Source organism: Narcine bancroftii, chromosome 9, assembly GCF_036971445.1.
Source record: "Narcine bancroftii isolate sNarBan1 chromosome 9, sNarBan1.hap1, whole genome shotgun sequence".
Classification (NCBI taxonomy): Eukaryota; Metazoa; Chordata; class Chondrichthyes; order Torpediniformes; family Narcinidae; genus Narcine; species Narcine bancroftii.
The window spans coordinates 38,368,666-38,394,076 of record NC_091477.1 but is presented as its reverse complement, the minus strand read 5'-3'; the positions used below and the strand labels follow the sequence as shown (position 1 = coordinate 38,394,076).

Below are 25,411 nucleotides of genomic sequence, written 5' to 3'. Positions count from 1 at the left end.
GGGGAAATAAAATAATTGCATGGAAAATTTGATGGGATGTAGTACTGAAAATGTTAAAACCATGAAGAGATTTAAACTCAAGACCAAAATACTTAAATTCAAAGCACAGGGAGCCAGAGTCATTCAATCATATAATAATGCAGTTAAGAAGAAAGCCACTTGACTTTTGAATCTTTGTTGCCTCTTTGAAGAAGAGTCAAGTTTGTCGTAATTCCCCACTCTTTCCCCATATCTCTAAAAATATTATAGTCCAGTTATTTATGATTGAAGACCACTCTTGACTCCAAACATCCATATTATCAGACCATTTATATTGTATATTCTAAATATTTATCACTTAAACAAAAATCACCTCTTGCTCTTTTGCCAATTACTTTAAATCTGTGACTCTTAGTTTTTGACCCTTCATCTACCAGAAATCATGGCCTAAAACTTCAGTTGTGTGGTATAACATTCGTATGTTCTAATCAATATAATAGAATATGAAAAATGAAATATGGATTTCATTGGACATTCACTAAATTCTGTGATTTTACTATTTGCTACTCTGTCCCTTACATACATGAATTCATGGTGATGTCTCAATATCCATGATGGTATCCAGTAATATATATCTGAGTGCCATTTCCACAATGTTCATGTACACATTTTTGACTTGCAGATTTCTGGAGAAGAGGATCTTAGGTTTTCAAATAAAATTGGAGAATCCTGAGGTAGCTTGCATCCACTTAAACAATGAAATATGTACAGTATTTATTTAATGCAATTTTCCTGACTTCAAAGAATTTCTAGGCCAGTTCCATCAATTTCTCTCTTAGTATTCTCAACGCTAAGGAATAACCCAACAAATACAGTGCATCAATGTAACTAGAATCTTATTTGCAAAACCATTCCAGTAAATCTCTTCTTCATGCCCTCTGGAAAAAAAAAATCCAATGTGCTACCCAGATATGGATACAATACTTAAAACCAAAAGAGTATTTTATGTAGATTTGGCATAACTCCTCAGCTTTTTCCTCTACTTAAAATGCTATGGTTCCTGTAATGTTACGCCTCATCAGCAGAAACTGAGAGATGCATAAACAGCTGGGTTAAGTTGAACTCAAAATTTATTAACAATTGTCTATAATAGAATTAACTCAATAAACTTTACACGCGAACATAAGCCTTTATGGCAACTATATACTAACAACAGATATTCATAACGTGTATGTAGAAAAAAAACTCCAGACCATTACAGTCCAGGTCCGAAATAAACCTCCCAAAACAAAACAGCAAGTCAGTCTCATCAAGTCAGTCTGTCAAAAGAACAGTCCACAGAATCTGGTCTCCAGGCATAGATTTTTTCATTTTGTTGTGCACACATCTTTTAGTTGGACGTGGAGAGAGATAACTGCAGACGTGACTTTACCTTGGCAAGGGAATATGAGAGACTTTTCTGAGTTTTCTAATGTTGTAATGACCACATTTAATTTCTTCACAAAGGGAATTTTCATATAGTCACTAACACTAGGTCTGCACCTCCAAATTCTTTTTTTTAGGGTTGCCAAGTGTCCTTCTGTCACACAAGTCTTCTCCTCTAAAACCCTATCTTGGGTTGTCAAGTAACTTCTGCCACAGAAAAGTCCCCCTCTTAAAAGGGGACTGAAGAAGCACAGGTCAAGCACACACACTCTCTAGGAGTTAGAGTGTCACCAACTGCTGTCAGGACAACAGAGCTGGTGGCCCTGGACAAAACAACTCGGTCTCCTTTTTTCTAAATGAAGCCGCTGGGTGAGCACACTAATACACAGTTCCTCATGATAGTGCAGGCACCAACTCAGCCTTCTGCCCGCTGAAGCTGCCAGGTGAGCACCTACACACAGACCGATCGTCTGACTAACAGCCATCCCACTAACTGTCGTCTAACTACTACACTAACTGAGTCACCTGGCAGAAGATTATTCAGGTTGAAGATAGAGGACAACACTAAGGGAAAGTCTTGGTTTAGCTTTAAGTGACACAATCTAGAAGGAAAAGGAGTGAGAAGTTGATTTCTGAGGAACAACTGGTAAACTTCACATGAAATTACTTTATTTACTTTGTCTGACAGGGATTCATCAAAACTTCTGCTAATATGGGTGAATAAGTTTCATTTGAAAACCCAACGAAATTGGACACACTCTGATGCCATGAAAGTCATTTGCCATATTAACAATTTGAGATACTTTCTTTTGGACATATGTTCCACATTACCACTCAGTCAGTTAGATAAGGGCACGTTCAGTATACAAAACCCTTAGTTAAAACTGTGAAACTGTTATGAAAGCAGGGCTTCACGCCCCACCAGGCAGTCACAGTCAAACATTTTTTCAGATATTTGTTGGTAGTTCTTCATTTTCATTACAGAGATTTGAAATGATCTTGTTTGCACTATTAAGTTAATGTTGAAAATGGTATCAGTATTTGAAGTGATGCAGCACGAACTTGGCAAAACTGAGACTGTACCTGCATATTCCAGATACACAGTCTCTTTGTCAGATAAACAGTGGCCTGCTGAATTTCAGCCTTTTTGGCTAAAGTTTTGTTTCCCTTGTCTATACTGATATCATTAATGAATTGAAGCTGAAATATAGGTTGAAATTGAAGAGGTTGGTGTTTATTGATTGGTACACAAATCTCATGCCATGCTATTTGTTAGTTATATAAAAGTATAATTTCCACAATGAGGTTACAGTGTTTCTTTGCTAAACCTAAAACAGATGGAAATTATTTTGAAGTATTTTCATTGATTTTCATTATGACAGTTTTTTTAATGCTCTGACCATTTAAAATAAAATGGTCCTCATAAAAAGAAAGTTTCCATAGCTCTAGGATATTGAACTAAAGAACATAAAAGAAAATGCAAAACAAAATGCTGGATTTCAGAATTCCAATGAATGTTTCAACCAATGTCTGAAAACTAAGAGATCAATTCAGCATATGCTGATAATATCTAGAAGAGGATAATATGGTTATAAGTAGGAAGAGGTTGGTTTAACAATAGCTTGGACAAGTGAAATATCTATACTTGAAGCAAGAAGAAAATGTGGGGAACAAAAGGATAGGGGAGTGTAAACCAACAGAATTTTTTTGTAAACCAATAGAAAATATAATAAATTCTGACTTAAAGATTTTTTAAAATCATTATGTTGGCATGATATGGACTAAATAAATGCTTCAGTGTTTGCAATATTGTGATAAGAATGGCATGCTACTGGAGGGATCTACAAGTGGAATAATTATACAATCTTTGGATCCCAAAATAGTGGGGAAATGGCAGATTTCAAAGTAGAAATGGTGTTCAATCTTTCTGGGATACAGGAATATTTAAGTATAGAGAGAAATGTAAAAGAGACTTTAATGGTAATCTTCAAAACTGTTGTGGAGAATTTTAAATTTTCAATAGAATAGCCCTGCTCAATTACATGAAAGGGAGAAAATGATCAGTTCACCACATGGTTTGAATCTCCATGAAGCCAGTCCAGAGATGAGGAATGGTCTTTGTTGGATTCCCCAGCATTAGACATTATGTTAGGAATTGCTTTTTGAACACAGTGCTAAGGGAGACTTGGAGATGATTTGAGATGGTGTAAATAAAAAAGAATCTATGACTAAAATGGGTAAATAAATTACAGCTTATTCTCCTTTGCTTTATTGTTTATCATTATTTTTGTTTTACATGTATTTTTGAACAAAATTAATACTGTTCCTACTTAATTAATATTGTTTTTATATGTTTCTGGAAGTTAGGGATATTCTTACGCTATTTACAGCTGGCAAATCTTAACTTTGGGCTTGCCACCTATCACAGACTATCTAGACATTTTAATTGGTGCCATCTAGTCTACATTGCTGTACTCTAGAGTGAAGAGAGCTGAATGAATGGATCTAGACCAGTTAAATTCGGGAATTTGGAGAGTATGCAGAACAATTCCTGCTCAGAAGACAACGGGAACGACTATATGGACTATTAATAGAATTATTGAATTCAGACTTAAGAGGGGGTTTCAGCCCATTACACTGCATCAGCTTTGAAAACTATGGCCTACAATTTCTATGCTATTGTTAAAGTCAGCCTGCACTGTAATAAAACAAACAGCAGAAACAGCAGAATTAATTAAGCATACAACAATTTCTTTATTTAGCATTGGTTATACTAGAGGGAGTGAGGGGTGATAAAAGAAAGAGTTTAGTAACTTGTTCTCTACACTGAATCCCCACTCAAAGTAATGGAGTCTTCATTGTACCTTTATACATCATTGGGCAGGGGTCTGCATGAGACCCTTACAATTCTCAAACCTGGTAATTTTGTGTTTACAATATCATGCTCCCCTGCCATGTCCACAGATGTTTGGGAAATGTCAGGTTGTATTGACATTCTTATGGAGTTAGTTACTATCTCACTACACCATCTTGCAGGCAGCTACTGTATTTTCTCACCTAAATCATTAACCCTATGTTAAACGTATTCATTAAACTTATTCTTTCACACTATGATACTGAATTGTTTCTTTAATGGTTTCAAGGTTTTGGCTTTTGCAGATGCTTTAAAGCAATTGTAAAACATTCTGTGGATTGGGTGGCTTTGTGGCTTCCAGAACTGAATGGATCCAAATTTGTTATCTAATCTGTACTGAGGTAACTGATTTCACCCAGAATATTAGTTGGAAATCTATAATTTCTCTTGCAATCTTTAGCCTGGAAAGGGAAAGGTAAGTGTTGCTACTACACAATTCTATCCTCTGACTAGAGAGACCCATTTTGAAATTGTGATCATTTTTCTCTTTCCAACTCCAACATTCATATCACACTGCCCATTGTTGAATAGATTGCCAATACTGTGTATTTGAACAGTGGTTTCTTGAACAAGGTTGTGGAGGGTCCCTGGGACCCACGACATGGAGCAACATCTTTTTGTGTGTGGGGGGATGAGTGGGTGGAGAAAGTTGGGGTGGTGATATGTGGGGTGGGAGAAGAGAAATATATGCTAGAATAGTATCTTTATATTAAAGCTTCTTCAGCATATTTCCCTACAATTTTCATTTTCTTCTTTGGCTTGGCTTCGCGGACCAAGATTTATGGAAGGGGTAAATGTCCACGTCAGCTGCAGGCTTGTTTGTGGCTGACAAGTCCGATGCGGGACAGGCAGGCACGGTTGCAGCGGTTGCAGGGGAAAATTGGTTGGTTGGGGTTGGGTGTTGGGTTTTTCCTCCTTTGCCTTTTGTCAGTGAGGCGGGCTCTGCGGTCTTCTTCAAAGGAGGTTGCTGCCCGCCAAACTGTGAGGCGCCAAGATGCACGGTTTGAGGCGATATCAGCCCACTGGCGGTGGTCAATGTGGCAGGCACCAAGAGATTTCTTTAGGCAGTCGGACGTGGAGGGGGAGGACGTGGACCTGTCCTCAGGCCTGCTCAAAGGAGCTTTTAGGTGGAGTGCAGTGTGCGCAGTACTGGCCCCACCCTTTACACCCATGGTTCGTGTGCCGTGGCCAAGCAAGCTGGGACGTGGCAGCGAGGTCCTTGGGTCGTAGGTTTTATATCGGAGAATATGGGAAAACCTTTAGTTTTATTCCATGCTTTGACAAACGCACATAAGAATTTCTAAGAATTTTTTTTTAGAAAGTGCAGGGCTTGTTGTGGATTGTTTGCAGTTTTGTACCAAGTGCCCATAAGTGTCAAGAGGTTTAAGAGTCCAGCCGAATCATGGAAATACCAAAACTTGTCACATGTCTCTTTTCCAGTGGAAGACTTCTTATAAATCTAAAGACAGAGAATGAACTTTCTGCAACTCCTAAATACTTGTGGTAGGGAATCTGCCCACTGGATGAGGTATTCTATCTTTAGATTTTTTTAATTTTGCAATAATTTTGAGTATTAAAGTTTCTAATTGATGAAATAATTTCAGAAAATTTTCAATGTTTCAAAATCTCAGTAAGTTTTTGAAGTATTCAATGTTCTTAACATGTTTGATAGTCAGCAAAGAAAGGAGGCATGGCTCAAGTAAAAACACAAAAGCTGGAGAAACTCAAATGGTCAATCAGTGCTCTTTATATCAACAGTGATGATGTGTTTTGAAAGGCTGGTGATGAAATATATCAGCTTCTGTCTGAGCAGTGACATGGATCCATTCCAGTTCACCTATCGTAGAAACAAGTCTATGGCAGATGCTATCTCACAGGCTCTTCACAAATCCCTGGACAACAAAGATGGATACATCAAGATGCTCTTTATTGACTATATTTTGGCATTTAATGCCATCATCCCCTCAAAACTGATCATCAAACTCCAAGAACTTGGTGTTAATACCCCACTGTGCAATTGGATCATGGATTTCCTCACCTCCAGACCACAATCAGTGAAGATTGGTAAGAACTTCTCCACAACCTCCATCAATACTGGAGCACCACAGGGATATGTTCTTAGCCTCCTGCTTTACTCACTTTACATATTCAAATGTGTAGCTCGGTACGACAGTAACACCATGTACAAACTTGCTGATGATACACTAATAGTGGGTTGTATAAAGGAAGGGAATGAGTCAGCATAGAGGAGGGGGATTGAAAACTTGGCTGAATCATGCACCAACAACAATCTTGCACTCAATGTCACCAAAACTAAGGCGCTGATTGTTGACTTCAGGAAAGGAAAGCCAGAGGTTTACAATCCAGGATCAGAGGTGGAGAGGGTGAGAAAATTTTAAGTTCTTGGGAGTCACTATTTTGGAGGATCTTTCCTGGATCCAGCACACCAATGGCATCATGAAGAAAGCACATCACAGCGCCTCTACTTCTTCAGGGCTTTTTAGAGGTTTGGTATGACACCAGAAATCCTGGCAAATTTCTATTGTGGTGTGGTGGAAAGTGTGCTGATCAGCTGGTATTGTATGGGAACACCAATACCCCTGAGCACAAAGCCCTCCTAGGTAGTGCCCAGGATATCACAGGCAAAACCCTCCCCACTATTGAGTATATCTACAGGGAACACTGGTGTCGGAGGGTATCAGCAATCATCAAAGACCCTCACTACCCAGCACATGCTCTGTTCTCACTGCTGCCATCAAGAAAGACGTATAGGTCCCACAAGACTCGCACCACAAGATTCAGGAACAGTTGCTACTCCTGCACCATCAGACTTTCAATGCAATCAGAGACTTATTTAAGGACTCTTACTTGTGCATTTCATTGATTTTCTTTTGTTCTCTCTCTGTATTGCACAGTCAGTTTATTTACATTCATTATTTTCTACACTATCAATTAGTGGTAATTCTGCCGTGCCTGCAGGATAAAGGAAACTCTGGGTTGTATGTGATGTCATGCATGACAATAAATCTGAAAATCTGAAATCATATAGTAAAGATAAAGGCATATACCCAACTTTTTGGGCTTTTCCCCTTCAACAAGGTATGAAAAACAGTCAGCAGGCAGCCAAACAAAATGGTAGGGGGGAGGGGCAGGGGATGAGCACGGTCTCAAATGGAGTAGGTAATAGGTGGATAAGGGATGGAGGGCACACCAGCAAACAGAGAGGTAAAGGGGGTGGAGAGCTGGAGGAAAGAAGATAAAGGGAAAGGGAAAGGAGGGAGAACAGAAAGTAGGATAGCAGGAACTGGAAGTTGATGTTAATGCCATCCAGTTAGAGAATGCCCAGATAGAAAATCGTGTTGTTCCTCCAATTTACAGGTGGTCTTGGTGGAATAGTACATGTGGCCATGGCCAGACATTTGAGGATGAGAGTGGGGCATGAAAATGAAGTGTTTGGCCACTGGGAGATCCCTGTCACTGTTGAGTTGAGCGAAGGTGCTTAGTTCTAATATATCTTCCAATTTTATTTGCTTCCATTGTTATTTTATAGAATTGATCTCTTAAGAAAAATCTTCAGCTTCAATCTCTAAATGTGTCCAAGATGATATGTTATGATACTTCAGATAGTTAGTGGAATTACACTGGACAACAATTTTTTTCTAAAGGTTTGCTTCCTGAAAAAAAAAAGTTGTGGATTATGATAGACAACTTCAAGCTGAACACAAATATAATTGTAGATTTGCTATATTACATAAGAATTTAGAGAAATATTAAATTAACTTTTATTAAATTTAGCATGTTTAATCGCACAATGATGCTGACACGTTGCGTTAGTTCAACTGATCTAAAATATTTTGCCACTAATTTTCATTTGTACTTAGAATTTGATGCCTCTCATGTCTGTCAGCATTGATGGATTCTAATTTTTCTGATACCACTTTTCCATGGTGGCAATGTCCTGGTGAAACCTTTCACCATGTTTGTCACTGTCTGAACCAAGATTAGCAGGGAAGAAATCCAAGTGTGAATACAGAAAATGAATTTTCAATGACATGTTGTACTTCATGGTTTTGTATGCTTGAAGTAGACTTAAAATATGACAGGAAATCACATAAATAGGTTATATCTAAAAATGGTACATAATAGGAAAAATTTTAAGCGATTTTCGTGATCAGTCGCCCAAAATCTATAAAACAAACTGAAAATTGTTGAGGAAGAAAAATCTTTGTTGTCCAGTGTTATTTGTCTTGATCATTTAATAATGTTTGTTTAATTATCTACATTAAAACTATAACAGTCAGTGACAAATTATATAGAAGTTTAACTTTCTACTGAGTTCATTTTATCATTTCTAAATTTTCTAGTTTATTGTCAAAACATTTAAATTTCAAAGGAAAATATGCAGAAATTTATGAAGCATGACTAAAGTAATGATATGTGACATTTATAATTTGCTTATGAAGAAATGGATCCAGGGTTTTGAAATTGTATTCTGCTTTCATTTCGAAGTATGTTTTGAAATTTATTTTGCTTCAGACAAGGACCAAACATATGGTCCTTATTAAGCTGAATCCCATTAATGCCTCAGTGGGCACTTTTCTAACATCACAGCACTTCATCCTTTTATCAGTTAGATCATGACAGAATCAGAATGCATATTCTACACAGTCTATGCATTGTAGTTAACCTGCTGCATTAGAAAAGGCGCCTGTGGTGCTGCCCAGACTCTCTCTTGGACTTTTCTGTGCCATTGGAAATCGAGCGTCAATGTCCAGTTTGTTCTTTGTTCAGAGTAGGTGGAAAGGAAATTAAAGTAAAATTGTGTTTTATTGATTTACATTCATTGGGATTACTAAGGAATCTAAAGCTATTAAATGAAACTACAGAAGTTTGAAGAGTTACCTGCTGCTACATTCAAAGGTACAATCCATTTGGCTTATGGCAGCTTCCTATCTTGCTCCTGCTTGCTTTAGCCTCAGACATACGACCTGATGCTCGGGTCTACCAAGAGGGACCAACAATAGGAACTCTTTTACTTATTTAAACTTGAATTGTATATGTATTACCCTTGGAAACCAAACCCAGAATCACTAAATTAGCATAACTACAACGATCCAAATTTAACTCAATTTTTGGTGTGATATAACAGGAATTCAGAGTTACATCATAAATTATCCCAATGTACTTCACATAGATGTAAAGAAAACTTTGGAAGAGTCTGGTCAAGGACTGAGATTAGCAGAGAAGATCATTCACTATCTTGACTGATGAAACAAGCTGCAAAAAATTCAGTTAGTCTATTGTGTATGGCCATAGAGTAACAAAAAAGGCTGTTGCATGGTTGTAAACATTTTCACGGTGACTGAATGTCACAAACTAATCTGTTTAAAAATAAAATATAAAATTGGTCAAAGCACTAGATAAAGAAATAATTAAATACTCTATTAAATTGAAAAAATTGTTAACCAACCCTCTCTTTCACTTTGAAGTCAATGGTGTCACTTTTCGAAGGGCACATCTCTCAGAATAACTTTGGAGAAATTGCAAGAAGTTGATTTTCCATCACTTAACTCCATGAAGGATCCTAGATCAGAGAGTCTTCGGAACAGAGTCTGGGTCTCACAGGAAGTGTGGGATTTCCTTGAAAGTGCATGCATATGTTGGGTGAGCCAAACTAACTGGGAATTCTTTGGGGAAGCATTGGTTCTTCCATATTGAACTGCCGACACTTCTTTGAAAAATATGCACCCTTAAATAATGAGAATCATGGAATAATATTACACAGAAGGAAGCCATTTGGTCTCTCATGCTGGCTATTTGGTAGAGCCTATTAGACTCATTCCCTTGCTTTTATTTCCCTGTAGTCCTGTAAATTATTTTTCTTTAAGTATTTATCCAATTACTTTTGGAAAGTTACCATTAAATCTGCTTCCACCAGCATTTCAGGCAGTCCATTCCAGATCATAAAAACAAGCTGTGTAAAAAATGTTTCCTTATGTTGCTTCTGGTTATTTTGCCAATCACTTTAATTCTGTCCTCTGATTATAGACTATTCTGCCAATTTAATATCCTTGTTGTTAATGTTTATTTAAAGTATCATATTTAGTGAAAGTTTGAAGGAGGAGAGAAGGTAGAGAAGATGAATTTGGGAGGGAACTCCAATGTGGTACTTGGTTGGAAGTAGCCAAAACAGGAAGAAGTGAATAGTGATTTTTCTTTTTCTGACAATCTTTAAATGAAAGTTGTTGATTAGGAAATATATTGAATAATTAAGGAGAGACATGATGATTTGAACTGAGAGGTCAAAATTGCTTTCTATTGATATAATAGCCCATTATACAGAGTTGATTTGTGGCATGAATCACAAGCTTTTTTTCTCTTTGCTCTGATGAACATTAGGGAACATTTTTCAAATGTATGTATGTAGGTAAGGAATTTGCAAAACTTTGAGGTTGAGTTCCATCTTAGCTATAAATGCAAAACAGATGATAGCAAATTATGAAGTCATTTTGAACCGAACAGCAATGAAAACTGAGCAATGTGTAAAAGATTATTCCAATCTGTAACCCCAATCTTCACTAATGTTCCAAAGATGAATTTCACTCACCACCCCTTCCCCAACCCATTCCCAATCTTTCTTTGTCTTTGGCTTGGCTTCGCGGACGAAGATTTACGGAGGGGTATGTCCATGTCTGCTGCAGGCTCGTTGGTGACTGATAAGTCTGATGCGGGACAGGCAGGCACGGTTTCAGCGGTTGCCAGGGAAAATTGATTGGTTGGGGTTGGGTGTTGAGTTTTTCCTCCTTTGTCTTTTGTCAGTGAGGTGGGCTCTGCGGTCTTCTTCAAAGGAGGTTGCTGCCCGCCGAACTGTGAGGTACCAAGATGCACGGTTGGAGGCGATATCAGCCCACTGGCGGTGGTCAATGTGGCAGGCACCAAGAGATTTCTTTAAGCAGTCCTTGTACCTCTTCTTTGGTGCACCTCTGTCTTGTTGGCCAGTGGAGAGCTCACCTTAGAACATGATTTTGGGAAGGCGATGGTCCTCCATTCTGGAGACGTAACCCACCCAGCACAGTTGGGTCTTCAGCAGCATGGATTCGATGCTTGCGGATTCTGCCAGCTCGAGTACTTCGATGTTGGTGATGAAGTCATTCCAATGAAGGTTGAGGATGGAGCGGAGACAACGCTGATGGAAGCATTCTAGGAGCCGCAGGTGATGCTGGTAGAGGACCCATGATTTGGAGCCGAACAGGAGCGTGGGTATGACAACGACTCTGTGCACGCTGATCTTTGTGTGTTTCTTCAGTGGTTGTTTTTCCAGACTCTTTTGTGTAGTCTTCCAAAGGCACTATTTGCCTTGGCGAATCTGTTGTCTATCTCTTTGTCGATCCTTGCATCAGATGAAATGGTGCAACCGAGGTAGGTAAACTGGTTGACCGTTTTGAGTTCTGTGTGCCCAATGGAGATGTGGGAGGGCTGGTAGTCAGGGTGGGGAGCTGGCTGATGGAGGACCTCAGTTTTCTTCAGGCTGACTTCCAGGCCAAACATTTTGGCAGTTACCGCAAAACAGGATGTCATGCGCTGGAGAGCTGGCTCTGAATGAGCAACTAAAGCGGCATCGTCTGCAAAGAGTAGTTCACGGACAAGTTGCTCTTGTGTCTTGGTGTGAGCTTGCAGGCGCCTCAGATTGAAGAGACTGCCATCCGTGCGGTACTGGATGTAAACACCGTCTTCATTGTTGAGGTCTTTCATGGCTTGTTTCAGCATCATGCTGAAGAAGATAGTAAAGAGGGTTGGTCCGAGAATGCAGCCTTGCTTCAGCCTGTTGTCAACGGAGAAGGGTTCGGAGAGCTCATTGTTGTATCTGACCCGACCTTGTTGGTTTTCGTGCATTTGGATAACCATGTTGAAGAACTTGGGGGGGAATCCGAGATGCTCTAGTATTTGCCAAAGCCCTTTCCTGCTCACGGTGTCAAAGGCTTTGGTGAGATCAACAAAGGTGATGTAGAGTCATTTGTTTTGTTCTCTGCACTTTTCTTGGAGCTCTCTGAGGGCAAAGTCCATGTCAGTAGTTTCTCTGTTTGCATGAAAGCCACACTATGATTCTGGGAGGACATTTTCGGCAACACTAGGTATTAATCTATTAAGGAGAATCCTAGCGAAGATTTTGCCTGCAATGGAGAGCAGCGTGATTCCCCTGTAGTTTGAGCAGTCTGATTTCTCGCCTTTGTTTTTGTACAGGGTGATGATAATGGCATCACGAAAGTCCTGAGGCAGCTTTCCTTGGTCCCAGCAGAGCATGAAAAACTCATACAGTTTTGTATGCAGAGCTTTGCCGCCAGCCTTCCAGACCTCTGGGGGGATTCTTTCCCAATCACCAAATCACCAAATTCCATTCCCAATCACCAAAGGATAAATCACATAGCAGAAACCACATAAAAGCAAAATGTTTGCTCCCCATTCCTTCCTTAGTCAAAGCAACATCTTCTGCTGGAATATGCATGAGCCACAAAGCCATTAAAAGCAACAATTCCTTATTCTTTTGTGAGCCAAATTTTAGTGGGCTATTCCACTAAGGCAGCATCGTTCTGGATCTTTTACTGATTTCATATGCCTTGCAATAGAGTTACAATTTGGAAGAAGAGCCTTGATTGTTTTTGTACCTTCTTTGAGAAGGTGGCTGCTGTGTAATGTGATTGAAGAAACTGGAATAGGACTAAATGAAAAACTGTCTTTATACTGATCATTATATGCCATGTGAGGCAGGAATCTGTCCTCAGTCCCTCACAGAAAGTCTACAGCAGAGCAGAATTTCATTGAACTTAGTTTCTATGCTTCAAATAATATTTTAGTAATATTGGCATGGTGAATGTTTGAGACCGCAATGCATGCACACTCAACACACAAGTCAGGTACAAATTTGCTGACAATCCATCATGCTCTGCCACTTCACCAGTGCCTAAGAAATAGACTGTTGAATCCTATGCCCGGTCTGAGAGCCCAATTATTTCAATTAGGATTCTAGGCCTGCTGGGGATAAATATAAGAAGATTTCATTTTTTTTGATTACAGTAGGTTGTTTATTCTTTCAATCATTTACATGTGGTTTATTTTTATTCATATTAAAATATTTTATAGGATTTGCATCTTTCCTAATACCTTAAATGTTTCTGAACAATAAACAAAATTCAGGAACATTTAAATTGCCTGGCAGTTTTGTAAACATGCAAAGCTTTTAAGGAGATTTCTCCATCATGTTCTTCAAAGTTCTGTTGCTTGAAATAATGATGATTTTGCACAATGATTATTGTCACTGCACTCTTGCCGGTGAAATCAAGGCTATGTATTGATGACTTACAGCAAGATTTGAATTTGCATTAAAAATGTTAAGGCTGACATAATAATTTGATATAGTTTGAAAATAGAGTGGGAAAAGTCATTTTAAGTAAAGCTGTAATAGGATTCAATAGTACTTTTCTATATTTATTCTTAGTTTAGAAATAGTCATCCATAGCAGTTTTCTTCTTAAAGAATTACTTTAGTATCACTGGTTTCTCAAGTAAATGTATATAGTCTTTTTATTGACTCCTAAATTACAGGAAGTCTGGCATGATATTTCAGGTACTAAATTATTACCATTAACTATTCCCCCTGTCTCCTGCACTGCTCCCAGCTTTTCAACTATGCCCCATTATAATAAATAGACTCTCTCTCGTCCTTTCTAATGGGGTTAATGCCAGATGGTAGGCTCTTAGGTTTTGCAGAACTTACTTGGATAACATCACAGTCTCTCAATATAATTCTAATATTAATACAGAGGCTGTTACTGTACTATGCTTCTATGAAAATAGATGGAAAAGGAAATCAGACTTTAATACACTTTTAGATGAGGTACACAATTAAGGTAGAGTAGAATTGACTGCAAAGCAGAGTATTGGTTAGATGATATAATCCATATTGATTCAGACTAATGATTAGCCACAAAACTATTTTCAGAGAAGTGACTAATAACTTTTATTTTAGTAAAGAGTTCATGACCACTCTCCTCATCTCAAGTAAGCTTTATTGCACTTTTTATGTCTGCCTGTCCCGCATCGGACTTGTCATCCACAAACGAGCCTGCAGCTGACGTGGACATTACCCCTCCACAAATCTTCGTCCGCGAAGCCAAGCCAAAGGAAGGAATGATCTACAGATCAAAATAATGATGGCTTGTGTATAATCAGATTTAATCAAAAGAAATATAATTTGAAAATACGCTTTCAATAGAAGGCAGAGAGAAAAAAAATCTTTATTGATGTTTCCTTTTTAACTTCATGAGACAGCTTGCCTGCATTCTTCTGAGGGGTCGGATCAGGTAGAATCTACATACATTTCCAGCCTGTGCTTGTGCTATGGTGAATTGGTTTCTGTCCAAAAACACATTATACATCTTCCTTATCCAGAACACAAAGGGACTTGCCTTGGACTGAAATGGTGGATATGTTTTTACAGAGTGTTAGATATCTAGACTGTACTGCCAGAGGAGGTGATGGAATTGGATATAGGTACCAGCATTTAGAGACACTTAAATAGAAAGGCATAGAAGGAAATGGTTCTAATAGAGGAAAATGCACAGAAGGGGAAATTTATTTGCTGTACATCTCTATGACTCTACAAGCTAGTAAGTGCATTGGCTATCGGTACTCAATATTATTAACAAATAAATTGGTGGGCACCTCTGCATTCTATATATGTCTAGTAATCTGGGAATTGCTTTCAGAGTTCACCTGTTTATTCAAAAGTTTTGTATCTTTTTGAGAGATTTGGCAATGCACGTTTGTAAATGAGCAGTACAGTGGCTCACCAGAGGCTTAATTGAAGTGGCGCGCAAGGTTCAGTGTAACGTCATGATGTCAGAATGTGATGACGTATTTGGTACGTGTGGGGTTTTAAAAAGCTGCGCGTGACTGTTAGAGTAAACGACTTGTACTGAACTTCGACTTGACTACATCTGATATTTTCTCCTTCTTAATTTCGTACTGCGACGCAAAAGCTACATTGGTGACCCCAACGGGCCCAAATGGATTTTGGACCCAACATGGACAACACAGCTGTTTCACTCAAACTGCCTGTCTTTTGGGCAACTCAACCTGGTTTGGTTCAGGCAGGTTGAGACGCAGTTCCACATTTGCAAGATAGAAGTGGTAGAAACTAAGTACTATCATATGGTAAGTGCCCTCGACCAGCACACAGCTGTATGAGTAGTGGATTTCCTTTGGAACCCACCAGCTCTTAGCAAGATCAAAGTCTTAAAAGCCCTCCTTCTTCAGATTTATGGTCCCTCATGGTGCAAGCGAACTGCACGGCTCCTCCATACCATTGTCCTAGGGGACTACACCCCTTTAGAGCCTTGCTTGCTCTTTGAGCAGTTGCCTTTAGAGCATATGCCAGAAGATATCTGCCTCTTGTTGACTGACGAGGACTTTGATAACCCTCAAGCACCACCCACAGTCGAGCAGTTCCATGGGCACGTGAAGGCTGTTCTGATGGCCTGCCTCCAGGGACCTGATTGGGTGGATGAGCTGCCCTGGATCCTCCTGGGAATATGAATGGTACCCTAGGAGGATCTCAAATCCTCATTAGCCAAGTTGGCTTATGGAGCCTCGCTCATTGTACCTGGGGAGTTCGTGCCCACAGCATGTGGACAGGAGGTGCCATTGACTGAAGTCTTAGACATACTGCAGGAAAATTGGCCCCAGTTCCCAGGTTAAGGCATGGAACAATGACACATTTCATCCAAAAGGAACTCCGGGACTGTGAGTTTGTTTTTTTGTGCTTAGAGGTGCACACAGGCCACCCTTACAGAGGCCATATGAGGGCCCCTTCAGAGAGATATGAAACAATCATACATCTTGTGTACTAGACAGTGGGAGGGAATCCAGAGACATTCATAACTGACCAACTAAAGCCTGCTCATCTCGACCTTGATTGACCTTTGCCACAATCCCCGATGCGAAGGCGCGGACGACAGCCCAAGAGCGGTTGTCAGTAATGGAACCACAGGTTTAGCCTCCTATTGCTGGGTCGGGGGAGGGGGTGCCATGTGGCGGCTCACCGGAGGCTTAATCGAACTGGCTCAGGAGGTTCCAACTGATGTCATATCACAATGCGATGTCAATTTGGAACGCGTGGGGTTTTCAAAAGCTGCATGTGACTGTTTGACTAAATTACTTTTACTGTTCATAGGGGATTATTTACAAAAATTAAAAGCTAATCATTATACTTTCTTCCATTTGTCCCTTTTAACTCTTAACCCTGAGTATTTTCTCTATTTTATTTTAATCTTTGTACATGGTTTATGTTGTGGTTTTCAAGCCACTCAGAGGCTGTGGAAGTTAAAAGCCTTTATTTTATCACTGTCAAGTAATGGCAGAATCTCTGTGAGAATCAAAATACATTGAACTTTATAAGTTTTTTTTGTGTACAGCGATAACACAAATAATTAGCAGCCCACAAGATGTAAGGATGCCCATTTTTGGTGAGACCATTTGGCAGGTACATATTTGAGATCCCCTATGATCCTATGAATACAGTCGAGACAGAAGGCCCTGCTCTTGGTATTTGTATTTCAATGCTTCCAAATAATTTACTTTTTAAAAGACATGGTGGCCTTAAGAACCTTCACTTCTTGTTTATTTTCTATAGATGGGTGTTTTCAGCCATTTTATATATTTCACAACTATTTGCCATACCCTCTGCTGGAGAAATTCAATTAATCAAGCAACATCAATGGGAGCAGAAAAGAATGATCAATGTTTTGAGCCAAAATCCTTTCTGGAGACTGGAGAAATGTAGTAGAAAGGCCAATATAAAAGGACAGGGTAGGACGGAGGTCCACGTGTAGTGAAACAGAGGCAGTAGATTGGCAGTTGCAAAGGGAGATAGACCAAGAAAATCGAATGTGTCCAGTGGAGGAAGACAAGTCATACAGGGTGGAGTGGGTGATGATACAGCCTCCTTTACAATGGTGACACCAAATGCTTATATAGTGAAAATTTTGCAGAACATCTATGCTTTCTCCAAATGGCCATCCCGAGTTCCCGGTTGTATGCCATCTCAAATGCCCTACCTGTTCCCACGATGTTCTGGACCACTGTCAGAGTGGTGAAACACAAACTAGAAGAAGAACACCTCCTATTCCACCCGAATAGTTTACAATCCAATGGAAAAAACATAGAATTTTATAATTTCAGATAATGAGTTCCCTCTATCTTCTACTATATCCCTTTTGCTCTTCCCTTCCCCATCTTTTACTTAATCAGCTATGCTTTTATGATGCAATATAGTGGAAAGGGTTGATATCTGTTTTGTGCTTTTATTAATGGTTCTTGTGATAATACACATTGCCTCTGTCTTTTTCCTGTATGAGGTGAATCTAAATCTAAAACACATAGATTTAAGGTGAGAGGGGAAAGATTTACAATGGACCTGAGGAGCACCTTCTTCACATCGAGGGTTGGCAGGTAGATACCCTTAAAAAGTGGTAGAAGCAGAATCAATTGTTAATTTTCAGAAGTCATTTGGTCAAGTTACATTTCCTACAAATAGACAAGGTTTGAGACATATGAGTGCAATTCAGGCAAAAGGGATAAGCTTGGACTGCATGGACAAGTAGGCTGAATAGCATGTTTCTGTGCTGTAGAACATTAAGTCTTCATATACCTTCACTGGATGTGCCTGTGTGGAATGAATCACCAAAGATACCACATTTTGAGCACAGTGAATGTGAATGAGAAATGCATAATAGATCATGAAATCAATGATCAAATGGCACTTATGAGGTACCATGCTTCTCCTAAGAGAACATGGGCATGAAGACCCCATCGATAGTATTTAAAGGCATCAGTGACTACTCCACAAACCGCTGGAGAAACTCAGCAGGTTGAGCAGCATCTGTGGGGAAAGGAATTGCCGATGTTTCAGATTGAGATTCTGAGGAGAAGGAGAAGGCCAACACTTGTTCTTACCTCCACCCTCATCCAGGGCCCAAAAGAGCCCTTCTGGTTGAGGCAAATATTCAAGTTTTACTTCCCTCAACCTTGTTTACTGCAGTCGATGTTCCAGATTATGGCCTTCACTACATCCACAAGACTAAGCACAGACTAGGCGGGTGATTTGCAGAGAGTGCATTCTGTCTGCATTGGCCATTCTGCAATCTTGGTTGCTTCCCATTTTCACATCCACCCTTCTGTCCTTGACCTTCTCCACTCCCAGGGTAAATTCCAAGGCAAACTTGAGGTATAACATCTCATATTCTGCCTGGTTGATCTACAACCCAATGGTATGAATATTTTAAATTTATCACTCAATCGCCATTTTTATCATTGTCTGCTATAGAGAGAAAAAATATATGATCATGTGCATTTCCATCATGTTATTGGTTTAGAGCAGGGGTGTCAAACTCAAATTCACAGACGGCCAAAATTAAAAACTTGGACTAAGTCGTGGGCCAAACTAAATATTCATTGAAAATTTTCAACAACATCTGCATGTTTTCTCTTCTTTCAACATATGTAATGTTAAACTTTTTCTTATTAAAATAAATGTTTAATAATAGTTTTGGTTAAACTCTTTCCAGAAGAAGCATTAACAAATGAGAAATAAAATATTCAATAAATAATATTTCTCTATAGCCTTTAAGCTCCTTTTAAATGTTTTTTTTTTCACAAACCAACAAGTCAAAAATATAACAATTTGCTTCAATGACAAACAGGTTTGTCTTTTAAAATGTTGAACATATTGTCTGCCTCCCACCTGTCTTGAAAGGTCCTGTTTTCTGTCTTTCGTTTGGCCATTTTTCGTAAGGGGTTTATTACATGTGAGTTAGGCGACAGGTCGCAGATGTTAATGAAAGTAAAGAGAGGAGGTGGGGGCGATTAGCGGGCTGACACCAATGCATCTGCAAAGCATTCTGGGATTTGTAGTATTAGCTGTGGCGCGGCGGCCAGCACTAATACATATTTGATATGATCTTGCGGGCCAAATATAATTATATCACGGGCCAAATTTGGCCCGCGGGCCTGAGTTTGACATGTGTGGTTTAGAGAATGTGTTCTGTTTTGTAAAATAAAATTGGAATTAGAAATTTATATTATTTCAATGATACACAAAAAAGAAAATGATATTACCTGAACACCTACTGTATCTCGATGATGATTGACCAATGATTTAAATGCTTTGAGAGGTTGGTTATGGAGAAATCAACTTCTGTCTGAGAAAGGACCTTGACCCACTTGGATTTGTCACAACAGATTAAAGGAGGATGTCATCTCACTGGGCCTCCACTCTATGTTACAACACATGGACAAGAGGAACACTGACATCAGGCTGCTGCTTATTGACAATGGTTTGATGTCAAAAACATCATACCACCAAAACATTACCAAACTAAGGGATCTGGGACTTTGTTTGTCCCTCTGCAACTGGATCCTCGATTTCCTCATTGCAGACCCCAGTCAGTGTGGATCGGCAACATCCCCTCCTCCTTGCTGATTATCAACATAAGGCTGCGTGCACTACATAGCCAAGTACAGCTAGATTCAATTGGTCAATAGTCTAGTTGTTGACACAACGGGGAATGATGAGTCTGCGTGGGTTTCCTCCAGGTGCTCTGGTTTCCTGTTACCCTTCAAAATGTAATGGGTTGTAGGTCAATTGGGTGTAATTGGGCGGCATGGGGTTGAGTGCTGGAAGGACCTGTTACCGTGCTGTATGTCTACATTTAAAATACAGGATGTAAATTGAGAATCTGGTTACGTGGTGCCAGGTCAACAATCTTGCTCTCAATGTCACCAAGACCAAGGAGCTTATTGTGGATTTTAGAATGTGAGGCCAAGGGACAATGCTTTGATGGGGTCAGAGGGAGAGAGGGTTATTACCTTCATGATCCTGAGAGCCTGCATGTTGGAAGGTCTTCCTGATGCCAGAACAACCAGGTAATCATGAAAAATCACAGGAGGTCATCTACGTACGAAGTGGAGATTCCAGATGAGAAGGGAAACAACAAAGAATACCCGACAGCTGCGGCAGGGCCTACATTATATAACCTGCTACAAAAACAGATCTCCTGCAGTAGGAGACAGCAAAGTCTCACTGCCAGATGAACTCAATGGCTTCTCTGTCCAATTTGACCACCAGAAAAAGGAGCAACCACTGCACACTTCCATGTCCCCTGTTGATCATCAGTATCCTTCAGGAGAGTGAATCCAAGGAAGGCAGTACACCTGTAGAAATTTTTGAGAGTGTTGGTTAACATACTGAATCTCCTTAAACATCTCACAAAGTATAGCCGCTGATGAGCCTTCTTTGTCTGCATCAACATGGAGGCTCCAGGACCGATCCTCGGAGATGTTGACACCCAGGAATTTGAAGTTCTTGACCCTCTCCACTACTGAGCCCTCGAAAAGTACTGGGTTGTGTTCCCCTGACTTCCTTCTGAAGTCCACAATCACCTCCTTGCTTTTGCCAACACTGAGCGCAAGGTTGTTGTCATTACCCCATTCAATGAGCTGAACTATCTCTGTTCTGTATACTTGGCCTCAGTGTTGTTTGTGATTCTGCCGACAACTGTGCTATCATCAGCAAATTTGTAGATAGAATTGGAATTGTGCCTGGACACACAGTCATGGGTGTATAATGAGTAGAGCAGAGAGTCTTTCTTTGGTATAAGTTTCTTTTTTTCTTGAATATACTTTACAGTTATCGATGTGTACAAATTCTACCTGAACTGCAAGATAAAGAATCTCAGGGTTACAGCATAAACTCTGCCAATAAATTTTAACTTTGAGAAACCACACCAATGTCCCGACTTTTTAAGAAGTCTGAGAGGATTTGCTATGTCATTCAATAGTTCATCAAACTTCTACAGTATGCAACAGGTATGTTGTGGAAAGTATACTGGCAAGTGGCATCACAGCTTGGTTTGGTAATTCAAGGGTCTTGGAAGGCAGAACATTGCATACATAGCCAGGACTTTCACAGGCTCTCATCTGCCATCTATTTATTATCTCTTTCTGTATGGTAATTTACTGTCTACTATTGAATTTGGTTTTCTTATGAAATACCCATTTGGCTGCAGCAAGTAAGAATTCCAATGCATATGTACATTCTACTTACATGCATAACAATAAATTTCATTATCATTATAATTAATTTTAGCAAAGATCATTCATATTTCAATATTTCATGTTTCCTTTTGACAGAGAAAGGGAGACAAGCTCCACACAATCTGCATTAAACCCAGATCGATACAACAACTCTACTTATTGTGTCATTGTATATCATATTTGTTTCTAAGTAGTTAAGGGAGATCAAAGATCTAGATAATGATAAAAAATGTAATGATGGGGAGAGATACTAATATTGTTGATAATTTCAGAAAAAAAAAGTTTGGTTCCCTTTTTTCTGGATCCTTCTCCTTTATCACAGCATTAGAAACTGTTCTCCCCAACATTTGATCCCCAAAATACTTAATTCTTCAAATGTTTATCTGGAGTCTTGCTGGAACAAAAGTCATTGCTTCTGTCCCTTAGGTTCTTCACGCTCATCATTTGGTAGACCACGTGGCCTTCAGATCATGAGTCCAAAGTTCAGAGCTAAGTTAAACAATTGTTCTTCCATAAAATGCTTCGTCTGCCCAACCAGGAAAACTTCTCTGCAAAAGTCTCAAAAGCCTTTTTTTCTTAAACATCCAGCTAAAGAAACATTCAATAGAATTAACATTGTAAATAAATAGATTTTCAATTTTCATATTTCTTCTTAAGCCCTGTGCAAATTTTATGTTGCTTAATCTGTCTTAATGACTGTAGCACTTGTATCAACAGTGATGAAATGTTTTGAAAGGATGGTGTTAAAGCATATCAGCTCCTGTCTGAGTGGTGACATGGATACATTTCAGTTTACCTATCATCACAACAGGACTAAGGAGGGTATCATCTCACTGGCTCGACACCAACTCTTGCAATACCTGCACAGCAAAGATGCATTCATCAGGATGCTCTTTATCGACTACAGTTCAGCAATTAATACCACCCTACCCTCAAAACCGATCAGCAAATTCCAGGACCTGGGACTCAACACCCCACTGTGTAATTGATTCATAGATTTCCTCACCTCCAGACCACAATCAATGAGGATTGGTAAGAACTTCTCCTCCACAATCTCCATCAGTACCAGAGCACCACAGGGCTGTCCTCTTAGCCTCCTGCTGTACTCACTTTACACCTACGACGGTGTGTTTTGGTGTGACAATAGCATCATCTACAAATTTGCCAACAATACTATGGTAGTGGGTTGTATAAAGAAAGGTGATGTGTCAGCATACTGGAAGAAGATTGAAAACTTGGCTGAATGGTTCACCAACACTCAGTATCACCAAAACCAAGGAGTGGATTGTTGACTTCAGGAAAGGAAAGCCAGAGGTGTACAATCCAGTGATCATTGAGGTATTAGAGGTGGAGAAGGTGAGAAAATTTTAAGTTTTTGGAAGTCACTATTTTGGAGGATCTTTCCTGGACTCAACACACCAAGGGCATCATGAAGAAAGCACATCAGCGCCTCTACTTCCTGAGGAGTTTGCGCAGGTTTGGTATGACTCCAATAACCCTGGCAAATTTCTACAGATGTGGAGTGGAAAGTGTGTTGACTGACTGCATCACTGTCTGGTATGGGGACACCAATATCCCTGAGCATAAAGCCCTCCAAAAGATAGTGGACACAGCCCAGGCAAGCCCTTCTAACTGTCGAAAACACCTACAGGGAACGCTGCCGTCAGAAAGCAGCAGCAATCATCAGGGATCTACACCACCCAGCACATGTTCTGTTCTCACTGCTACCATCAGGAAAGAGGTGTAGATGTCACAAGACATGCACCACCAGGTTCTGCTACCCTTCCAGCACCAGACTCAAAAACAAACTCAATCAGGGGCTCTTACTTTATTGATTAATTTTATTCTCTCGATGTTGCACAGTCAGTTTGTTTACATTTATTATCTGTTTTTCAGTTCTTTATTTTTTTAAATTGTGTACACTGTGAACAGTTTTTTTGCACTGCCAATAAATGGTCATTCTGCCTTGCCTGCGGTAAAAAGAATCTCAGGGTTGTATGTGACAATAAATCTGATATCTGAAACATCAAAGGTACAACTCATAAATACATTTCAGATTCATAATACCCACATTGAGTATTTATATCAAAGTGACAAAGGCCATACCGTGCACTGTTTCATATATATGCTTTACCACTGATGGATGTTTATACTCAAGAGAGCTGTGGCAGTACAAAAACTAACTTGGAAGGAGTCTATACTTTCTTTCAAAAAGCAATTTAAAGCTACATCAAGGGCTGAAAGAATGATATGTATATTTTCTTAGAATAGACAGGATCTCATTTATCTTTACTGTTAAAATCAGGGGTTGAACAGGAGACCTGTTCATCTCAAAAAACTGTATTTAATAATTTATGAGCATATAATTGACTGAGTTAAGTGGGCTATATTAGAAAAACATTGACTTCAAAAATTATATTTCCTGTTGCAGAATCATACTACATCTATTGAGTCTGAAATTCCTGATAGATATTTGTGGATTCCTGCTATTGATGAAGGGGAAATGACAGTTTTGCCATTGAAATAGTGGACAAGTTAAAGATGAATTTTGTTGTCACATGCATTATACATGCAGTGATAGATATTTGTTTGCATTATTTTCAGGAAGTCCTGATAGGTCTTTTAAGGGGAGAAATGCCCTTACACATTTAATCAGGCAAATATCAAAGGAGATTGCTGGAAAAGATGAAGGAGGTTTGAACAACAAGGCAAGTAACAAACAGGATTAAGAATTCATTAAAAGGGAGGAAATAGAGCCGGCTCTACAAATAACATTTCACAGTGGTTGGCATGTACTGGTGTACCTCAACATCTGGTTATTTCTCACTTCTATTCATACCAATATGAATTGGTATACACGTCAAGAGGACTTGTGAATAGAGAAGTGCTTTTCTAAGTTATGTTTAGCAGATGATTATTGGAGGTCAATCATTCTAGCCTCATTACATGAGTGTCTTAGGGTGGTGTCCTTGACTCAATTATCATCACAAAATTTTTAAAGTCTTTACACATTATTATTTTCCACTTATATTTCTTCAGATAAAAAGAGTTGGAAAGCAACAAGAAAAATGTTCTGAACAATTTTATGACATGAGCTGATAAGGCCAAATATGATTCAAGGCACACATATGCCATGCAAGAATAATCTTCACCATGTAAAGGTTAAGCTACCCACGTTTAACATTCAATTGAATTATCATTGTTGATCCTCCCACAGCCTTCCATCATCTTGGTTAATGGAGGCCACCATTAACCAGGAATTTAATCAGACCAACTACTCACATTCAGTGGCCACAAGAATATAACACTGTTGCCTATCCAATATATTTTGGGAATTTATTGAAATAGTTTTCATTTGCTTGGATGAATACTAATAATTTTAAAGAAGTGTTAAAGGAACCCAACACTATGTGGAACAAACCAGCTCACCAGTAGTCAGTGTTTGATCCATCAGCCTGACCACTCACTCTTTCCACTAATTTGTACAATCTACAAGATGCTTTGGAGAACCTTCCAAATGAATGACATTTTCTGGAGAAAGATAAGAAAAACAGATACAAGGAATGCCACCAATATCTCCTTCCAAATTACAGAAATCTGACAGAGCAAAGGGTCTAAAACAGTGGTTTTGAAACTTTCCCATAAACTCACATTCCACCTTAAGCAATCCCTAAGAAAGATAAAGGTTTGAAAACCACTATTTTAATCATACCTAATTGAATTGTTATGTCAATGGTTTCAAAACTCCAAAGGAAATGGGCCAATGGCAATTTTTCTCAAGCAAAATATTTCAGTGTCAATTGGGTCTAAGGCAGTGGTTCTCAACCTTCCCTTCCCACTCACATACCACCTTAAGCAATCCCTTACTAATCACGAGGCACTGATGGCATAAAGATTTCTTAAGGTGGATTATGAGTTTCGGGTCAGTTTGAAAACCACTGGACTA

The 25,411-nt window shown here is 39.2% G+C and overlaps 1 long non-coding RNA gene across 13 annotated transcripts in view; it reads left to right on the top strand.

The window, feature by feature from the left end:
- LOC138743442 (uncharacterized) overlaps window positions 1-25,411 on the top strand; it is a 284,588-nt gene that overhangs the window by 215,907 nt on the left and 43,270 nt on the right. For 10 of the 13 annotated variants that reach the window (XR_011344885.1, XR_011344881.1, XR_011344890.1 and 7 more), the window contains one exon: window positions 5,759-5,846. The exons of the other annotated variants lie outside the window; for them this stretch is intronic. This is a non-coding gene — a long non-coding RNA (uncharacterized lncRNA). The remainder of the gene's footprint in view (window positions 1-5,758; window positions 5,847-25,411) is intronic. 13 annotated transcript variants of the gene reach the window in all.